The 8,723-nt window shown below is 41.7% G+C and overlaps 1 non-coding gene across 1 annotated transcript; it reads right to left on the bottom strand.

Annotated features, from left to right (window-relative positions):
* Positions 1-1,147: 1,147 nt before the first annotated feature.
* On the bottom strand, positions 1,148-1,251 carry LOC130972492 (small nucleolar RNA R71). The gene has a single exon (XR_009083655.1). It is a non-coding gene; the product is annotated as a small nucleolar RNA R71 (small nucleolar RNA).
* Between the last annotated feature and the right edge of the window lie 7,472 nt (positions 1,252-8,723).

Consider the following 8,723-nt stretch of genomic DNA (forward strand, 5'->3'; position numbering starts at 1 on the left):
TGTTCATCTCCCCAAATCCCATTTAAGATTCTGCAATTTACTTTCTGCAATTTACTTTCCCGCCATTTAATTTTCTGCAACTCTCAACTCAATTTCTTCTTAGCTCAACTAGAGCATTCTTCCAACTAAATTTGCTTGACCAATCAATCTCTATGGGATTCAACCTCACTCTATTGTGTGTTTTTACTTGATGACAATTCGGTATACTTGCCGAAGAGAAATTTGTTGAGAGACAAGTTTTTGTGCATTAAGTTTATGGCGCCGTTGTAGGGGATTGATTTTGTATCGACAATGATTAAGTTGGAAGATCACTAGATTGAGCATTTTTCTTTTGCTTGTTCATTTTTTCTAGTCATTTACCTTCAGCTTCAGTTATTTTCTTCCCTTCTCCCCTCTCCCCTTTTTGTTTTCTTTTTTGTTGTTATTTACAATTTTGTTCACTAACCCACTAACTGTTTGATAATTTGCACCACTCACACTAACAGCTACTCACACTAACAGCCGCTCTAACAAGAATAATCTCTTCATTTTCATTCTTGCTGTGGGTTTTGTTAGTTGTATGACAGGGAGAAGAAGCAGAGCTTCAACTTCCTTTGATTCTGAACCTGAGAGGACCTTCCTTAGATTAAGGAGGGAAGCAAGAGGGAAAAGAGTCGTTGATGCTGATGAAGAGGAGGAGTATTTTGAAACAAACATGGAGGAGAACCTGGAAAACAACCATGAAGGAGAAGCTCACAACCATGCCAGAGAAGGCCCTGTGAATCATGCTGGGCCAGAAAGAAGGGTTCTAGGTTCACACATCAATCCAAACCCAGGAAATTGTGGAAGTAGTATCCAAAAGCCAACCATACATGCCAATAACTTTGAATTAAAACCCCAGCTCATCACCCTTGCTCCGAACAACTGTTCATTCGGAGGAAGCGCCCAAGAAGACCCCAATTAACATCTAACCACCTTCCTAAGAATATGTGACACTGTGAAGTCTAATGGTGTTCATCCGGATGTCTATAGATTGCTTTTGTTCCTCTTTTCACTCAGGGACAAAGCATCTAAATGGCTGGAATCTTTCCGGAAGGAGAGTTTAACAAATTGGGAAGATGTGGTGAACAAATTCTTGGCGAGATTCTACCCTCCTCAAAGAATCAATAGGTTGAGAGATGAGGTACAAACCTTCAGGCAACAAGATGGTGAAACTCTCTATGAGGCATGGGAGAGGTTTAAGGACTTAACAAGAAGGTGCCCACCAGACATGTTCAATGAATGGGTTCAACTGCACATCTTCTACGAAGGTCTTTCTTACGAATTAAAGAAGGCCTTATACCATTCATCAGGGAGGACTCTAAACAAAAAGAAAACCATTGAAGAAGCCATAGATGTCATTGAGACTGTAGCTGAGAATGACTACTTCTATGCTTCTGAAAGGAGCAACACTCGAGGAGTGATAGAGCTGAACCATATGGATGCACTGCTGGCTCAAAATAAGATGATCACCAAGCAGTTAGTCGATCTTGCCAAGAAAATGGAAGAGAACCAAGTTGCAGCAATCACCTCTTCATCACCAGCTCAAGAAGGAGTGAATACAGGAGAAGAAGGTGACTGGGAACAAGCCAACTATGTTGGGAACTCACCCAGGCAGACCCATGATCCATACTCCAAAACTTATAATTCTAGTTGGAGGAACCACCCTAATTTTGGGAGGGGAAATCAACAAGACCAAGGCCAAGACCAGAGACGCCACAACCACAATCCCAACAACAATGTAACTCACCAACATCCCTCACAGAGTTCATATCAACACCCACCTAACCACCATTCTCAACATCCATATCAAAACCAACATGACCACTCTCAACCTCCTAACCTCAACCCACCATCACCATCCAAAGATAGATTCTCCAGAATTGAGACTTTGCTTGAAGGTATATGTAAGGAAGTCCAAGACAACAGAGTGTTCAAGGATGAAGTGTGAGCCAATATAAAAAACCAGGGAGACACCATCAAGAGGCTGGAGTCCCAAGAAGGATATCTATGTCAACAGTTTCCCAAGTGACACAGAGAAGAACCCAAGAGGAGAAACAAAAAAAGTAAGACGGGAAGAATGCAAGATGATCACTATAAGTGATGAGAGGAGTGTGGAAGAAGTAAACACACAAACAGAACACTTTCAAGACAATCCAAAGGAAAAGCATGAAGAGAGAATTCAAGCACCCAATCCCACACACAGGAAGGAGCTAAAAAAAGCGGAGACTCTGAACCCATATGCACCCTTTCCCCAAAGGCTCAAAGGTGGTATAGCAAGGAGAGTGTATTCAAGGTTCTTCGACATGTTTGCATTTCTTCATGTAAACATACCATTCATTAAGGCTCTCCAGCAGATGCCCTCATACATCAAGTACATAAAGGAGCTGCTGACCAAAAAGAGTTCAATGAAGGGTGGACAGATAATAGTGATGAATAAGGAGTGCAGTGCTCTCATTCAAACAGAGCTACCTAACAAAAGAAATGACCCAGGGAGTTTTCACATCCCCTGTGCTATAGGAGAAACAATGATTGATAAAGGACTCTGTGACCTGGGAGCAAGCATTAACTTAATGCCTCTATCCCTCATGAAAAAGCTTCAAATTAATGAGCTAACGCCCATGGATGTAATCATCAAATTGGCTGACAAAACTCAAAAACAGGCAATAGGAGTGGTTGAAAACGTGTTAGTGAAGGTTGGGAACTACTTCCTTCCCACAGACTTTGTTATCTTGAAGATGGAAGAGAATCACATCCATCCCATCATCCTAGGGAGACCATTCTTAGCCACAGCCAGAGCGCTTAAAGATGTGGAGCGAGGAGAGCTAATATTGAGGATACATGATGAACAACTCACTTTCAATGTCTTCAAACCCTCACAAGAAGCAGATCATGAAAATAAAGAATCAAGGGAAGAGCACAATAAGGCACTGATAGAAGATACAAGCACGAAAGCACAAACAATACACCTGAGAATCCCGCTGGGTGACAAACAATGTGGTCAGAAGGAACAACAGCCAAGTGTAACCCAATAGGAGCTAGACCCACCAGAGTCACATGAGACCAGCAACAAAATCTTCTTGAAAAAAGAAACCACAAGGAGCAAGGCAACATCAAGGGAAACAAGGAAAAAGGCCCCAAGGGGATGGAGGAATAAGAAGATCCCTACAGAAGATTTTTCTCCAGGAGATGAAGTGATCTCTGCTTATTTTTCACCAATCCCACCTCATCTCCCCACCATCCCATCTCAGCTGGCTCAAATTCTTTCCTTGGAACATGTGAAGCTTCTTAATAAAGCCAATGGAGACAGATTCACTGCAAGAGGGGAAGATTTGAAGCACTACCAACCATCCTAACAAAAGCCAAACATCAAGCTAATGTCGCTAAAGAAGAGCTTCATGGGAGGCAACCCATGTTTTATATCCTTTCAGTAGTTTTAGGATTTTTAAAGTAGCTAATAAAGCAAGGTTCATGAATTCTAAATCGACTTTGATGAGTGGTGCACGAAATTGTGATCATCAATGGCGCCATCAACATGGTACGCTCAATTGCAATCTCAACTCTTTATCACAACTTCGCACAACTAACCAGCAAGTGCACTGGGTCGTCCAAGTAATAAACCTTACGCGAGTAAGGGTCGATCCCACGGAGATTGTTGGTATGAAGCAAGCTATGGTCACCTTGTAAATCTCAGTCAGGCAGATTCAAATGGTCATGAATGATATATGAATAACGCATATAATGAAGATAGAGATACGTATGTAATTCATTGGTGAGAACTTCAGATAAGCGTATGGAGATGCTTTGTCCCTTCCGTCTCTCTGCTTTCCTACTGTCTTCATCCAATCCTTCTTACTCCTTTCCATGGCAAGCTGTATGTTGGGCATCACCGTTGTCAGTGGCTACAGTCCCGTCCTCTCAGTGAAAATGTTTAATGCACCCTGTCACGGCACGGCTAATCATCTGTCGGTTCTCAATCAGGTTGGAATAGAATCCATTGATTCTTTTGCGTCTGTCACTAACGCCCAACCTTCAGGAGTTTGAAGCTCGTCACAGTCATTCAATCATTGAATCCTACTCAGAATACCACAGACAAGGTTTGGACCTTCCAGATTCTCTTGAATGCCGCCATCAATTCTAGCTTATACCACGAAGATTCTGATTAAGGAATCCAAGAGATAAACATTCAAGCCTTGTTTGCTTGTAGAACGGGAGTGGTTGTTAGGCACGCGTTCATAAGTGAGAATGATGATGAGCGTCACATAATCATCACATTCATCAAGTTCTTGAGTGCGAATGAATATCTTGGAATAAGAACAAGCCGAATTGAATAGAAGAACAATAGTAATTGCATTAATACTCGAGGTACAGCAGAGCTCCACACCTTAATCTATGGTGTGTAGAAACTCTACCGTTGAAAATACATAAGAACAAGGTCTAGGCATGGCCGTGAGGCCAGCCCCATGATCTAAGATAGCATAAGACTAAAGATAGCTACCAAGATGAAAATACAATAGTAAAAGGTCCTATTTGTAGAGAACTAGTAGCCTAGGGTTTACAGAGATGAGTAAATGACATAAAAATCCACTTCCGGGCCCACTTGGTGTGTGCTTGGGCTGAGCATTGAAGCATTTTCGTGTAGAGACTTTTCTTGGAGTTAAACGCCAGCTTTTGTGCCAGTTTGGGCGTTTAACTCCCATTCTTGTGCCAGTTCCGGCGTTTAATGCCGGGCAGTTTTGAGCTGATCTGGAATGCCGGTTTGGGCCATCAAATCTTGGGCAAAGTATGGACTATTATACATTGCTGGAAAGCCCAGGATGTCTACTTTCTAACGCCATTGAGAGCGCGCCAATTGGGCTTCTGTAGCTCTAGAAAATTCACTTCGAGTGCAGGGAGGTCAGAATCCAACAGCATCTGCAGTCCTTTTAAGTCTCTGAATCAGATTTTTGCTCAGGTCCCTCAATTTCAGCCAGAAAATACCTGAAATCACAGAAAAACATAGAAAATCATAGTAAAGTCTAGAAAAGTTCATTTTAACTAAAAACTAATAAAAATATACTAAAAACTAACTAAAACATACTAAAAACATACTAAAAACAATGCCAAAAAGCGTATAAATTATCCGCTCATCACAACACCAAACTTAAATTGTTGCTTGTCCCCATGCAACTGAAAATCAAATAAGATAAAGAGAAGACAATATGCAATGAATTCCAAAAACATCTATGAAGATCAGTATTAATTAGATGAGCGGGGCTTTTAGCTTTTTGCCTCTGAATAGTTTTGGCATCTCACTCTATCCTTTGAAATTCAGAATGATTGGCTTCTATAGGAACTCAGAATCCAGATAGTGTTATTGATTCTCCTAGTTAAGTATGATGATTCTTGAACACAGCTACTTTATGAGTCTTGGCCGTGGCCCAAAGCACTTTGTCTTCCAGTATTACCACCAGATACATACATGCCACAGACACATAATTGGGTGAACCTTTTCAGATTGTGACTCAGCTTTGCTAGAGTCCCCAATTAGAGGTGTCCAGGGTTCTTAAGCACACTCTTTTTGCCTTGGATCACAACTTTATTTCTTTCTTTTTCTTTCTTTTTCTCTTTCTCCTTTTTTTTCGTTTTTTTTTGTATTCACTGCTTTTTCTTGCTTCAAGAATCATTTTTATGATTTTTCAGATCCTCAGTAACATGTCTCCTTTTTCATCATTCTTTCAAGAGCCAACCATTCATGAACAACAAATTCAAAAGACATATGCACTGTTTAAGCATACATTCAGAAAACATAAGTATTGCCACCACATCAAAATAATTAATCTGTTATAAAATTCAAAATTCATGCAATTCTTCTCTTTTTCAATTAAGAACATTTTTCATTTAAGAAAGGTGATGGATTCATAGGACATTCATAACTTTAAGGCATAGACACTAGGACACTAAAGATCATGTAATAAGACACAAACATGGATAAACATAAGCATAAAATTCGAAAAACAAGAAAATAAAGAACAAGGAAATTAAAGAACGGGTCCACCTTAGTGATGGTGGCTTGTTCTTCCTCTTGAAGATCTTATGGAGTGCTTGAGCCCCTCAATGTCTCTTCCTTGCCTTTGTTGCTCCTCTCTCATGATTCTTTGATCTTCTCTAATTTCATGGAGGAGGATGGAATGTTCTTGGTGCTCCACCCTTAGTTGTCCCATGTTGGAACTCAATTCTCCTAGGGAGGTGTTGATTTGCTCCCAATAGTTTTGTGGAGAAAAGTGCATCCCTTGAGGCATCTCAGGGATTTCATGATGAGTGGGATCTCTTGTTTGCTCCATCCTTTTCTTAGTGATGGGCTTGTTCTCATTAATGGGGATGTCTCCCTCTATGTCAACTCCAACTGAAGAACAGAGGTGACAAATGAGATGAGGAAAGGCTAACCTTGCCAAGGTAGAGGACTTGTCCGCTACCTTATAAAGTTCTTGGGCTATAACCTCATGAACTTCTACTTCTTCTCCAATCATGATACTATGGATCATGATGGCCCGGTCTAGAGTAACTTCAGACCGGTTGCTAGTGGGAATGATTGAGCGTTGGATAAACTCCAACCATCGCCTAGCTACGGGCTTGAGGTCATGCCTTCTCATTTGAACCGGCTTCCCGCTTGAATCTCTCTTCCATTGGGCGCCCTCTTCACAAATGACTGTGAGGACTTGGTCCAACCTTTGATCAATGTTGACCCTTCTAGTGTAAGGGTGTTCATCTCCTTGCATCATGGGCAAGTTGAATGCCAACCTTACATTTTCCGGACTAAAATCTAAGCATTTCCCCCGAACCATTGTAAGCCAATTCTTTGGGTCCGGGTTCACACTTTGATTATGGTTCTTGGTGATCCATGCATTGGCATAGAACTCTTGAACCATTAAGATTCTGACTTGTTGAATAGGGTTGGTAAGAACTTCCCAACCTCTTCTTCGAATCTCATATTGGATCTCCGGATATTCACTCTTTTTGAGTTTGAAAGGGACCTCGGAGATCGCCTTCTTCAAGGCCACAACTTCATAGAAATGGTCTTGATGCACCCTTGAGATGAATCTCTCCATCTCCCATGACTCGGAGGTGGAAGCTTTTGCCTTCCCTTTCCTCTTACTAGAGGTTTCTCCGGCCTTGGATGCCATAAATGGTTATGGAAAAACAAAAAGCAATGCTTTTACCACGCCAAACTTAAAAGGTTTGCTCGTCCTCGAGCAAAAGAAGAAAGCAGAGAGTAGAAGAAGAAGAAATAGAGGAGATGGAGATGGCTTTATGGTTCGGCCAAAGGGGGAGAAGTAGTGTTTAGGGTGTGTGAAAATGAGGGAGTAAAGATGGGTTTATATAGGGGTGGAGAGAGTGGTAGGGTTCGGTTATGGGATGGTGGGTTTGGGAGGGAAAGTGGTTTAAATTTGAATGGTGATGTAGGTGGGGTTTTATGAAGGAAGGATGTGAGTGGTGAAGAGAAAGATGGGATTTGATAGGTGAAGGGTTTTTGGGGAAGAGGTGTTGAGGTGATTGGTGAATGGGTGAAGAAGAGAGAGAGTGGTGGGGTAGGTAGGGATCCTGTGGGGTCCACAGATCTTGAGGTGTCAAGGAAAAGTCATCCCTGCACCAAGTGGTGAGCAAAATTACTCTCTGTGCCAATTCTGGCGTTAAACGCCGGGCTGGTGCCCATTTCTGGCATTTAACGCCAACTTCTTGCCCTTTCCTGGCGTTTAACGCCAGTCTGGTGCCCCTTTCTGGCGTTAAACACCCAGAATGGTGCCAGACTGGGCGTTAAACGCCCATTAGCTGTCCTTACTGGCGTTTAAACGCCAGCAGGTTCTTCCTCCAGGGTGTGCTATTTTTCTTTCTATTTTTCATTCTGTTTTTGCTTTTTCAACTGATTTTGTGACTTCTCATGATTATCAACCTACAGAAAACATAAAATAACAAGGGAAAATAGATAAAATATAACATTGGGTTGCCTCCCAACAAGCGCTTCTTTAATGTCAGTAGCTTGACAGAGGGCTCTCATGGAGCCTCACAGATACTCAGAGCAATGTTGGAACCTCCCAACACCAAACTTAGAGTTTGAATGTGGAGGTTCAACACCAAACTTAGAAGTTGGTTGTGGCCTCCCAACACCAAACTTAGAGTTTGACTGTGGGGGCTCTGTTTGACTCTGTTTTGAGAGAAGCTCTTCATGCTTACTCTTCATGGTAACAGAGGGATATCCTTGAGCCTTAGACACAAAGGATTCTTTATTCACTTGAATGATCAATTCACCTCTGTCAACATCAATCACAGCCTTTGCTGTGGCTAGGAAGGGTCTGCCAAGGATGATGGATTCATCCATGCACTTCCCAGTCTCTAGGATTATGAAATCAGCAGGGATGTAATGGTCTTCAATCTTTACCAGAACATCCTCTACAAGTCCATAAGCTTGTTTTCTTGAATTGTCTGCCATATCTAGTGAGATTCTTGCAGCTTGTACCTCAAAGATCCCTAGCTTCTCCATTACAGAGAGAGGCATGAGGTTTATGCTTGGCCTTAGGTCACACAGAGCCTTCTTAAAGGTCATGGTACCTATGGTACAAGGTATTGAAAACTTCCCAGGATCCTGTCTCTTTTGAGGTAATCTCTGCCTAGACAAGTGGTGGACAAAATTATGATACTCACAATATTGTATTTTTTATTTTATATGG

This window comes from Arachis stenosperma, chromosome 3 (genome assembly GCF_014773155.1).
Source record: "Arachis stenosperma cultivar V10309 chromosome 3, arast.V10309.gnm1.PFL2, whole genome shotgun sequence".
Taxonomy (NCBI): Eukaryota; Viridiplantae; Streptophyta; class Magnoliopsida; order Fabales; family Fabaceae; genus Arachis; species Arachis stenosperma.